This window comes from Eimeria mitis, genomic scaffold, assembly GCF_000499745.2.
Source record: "Eimeria mitis Houghton genomic scaffold, Emh_scaff2119, whole genome shotgun sequence".
Lineage (NCBI taxonomy): Eukaryota > Apicomplexa > Conoidasida > Eucoccidiorida > Eimeriidae > Eimeria > Eimeria mitis.
Genome location: NW_013570443.1, coordinates 7,338 through 7,807, shown reverse-complemented (window position 1 = coordinate 7,807; position 470 = coordinate 7,338). Strand labels below are relative to the sequence as shown.

The 470-nt window shown below is 56.2% G+C and overlaps 1 protein-coding gene across 1 annotated transcript in view; it reads left to right on the top strand.

Moving 5' to 3' along the window:
- Positions 1–470, top strand: part of EMH_0048930 (uncharacterized protein) — a gene marked incomplete at both ends in the record, with an annotated part of 4,263 nt that overhangs the window by 1,764 nt on the left and 2,029 nt on the right. The gene's annotated exons all lie outside the window — the stretch shown is intronic.

Here is a 470-nt window from a genome sequence, read left to right as displayed (position 1 = left end):
GCTGCTGCTGCTGCTGCTGCTGCTGCTGCATCTTGCTTGTGTGTTGCAGCGGCATGGAGCCTCTCTCCTCCCTTACAGCAGATGAGACGCCCGCTTACACAGCTAGCCAGCAGCAGCTAGCTAGCCAGCAGCAGCAGCTAGCTAGCCAGCAGCAGCAGCTAGCTAGCCAGCAGCAGCAGCTAGCTAGCCAGCAGCAGCTAGCCAATAAGCCGCAGCTAGCTATAGGCAGGCCTTTCCTAGATCTACCGAAGGAAGTGCTGCGTTCATACCTAGAAGTAAGCTGCTGCCAGCTGCTGCTGCTGTTGCTGCTGCTGCTGCTGTTGTTGCTGCTGCTGCTACTGCTGTTTCTGCTGCTATAGGTACTTCTGCTGATCTTTGTTCTGCTGTTCCTACTACTGCAACTCCTGCTGCTGCTGTTGCTGCTGCTGCTGCTACTACTACTGCTGCTACTGCTGCTGCTGCTGCTGCTA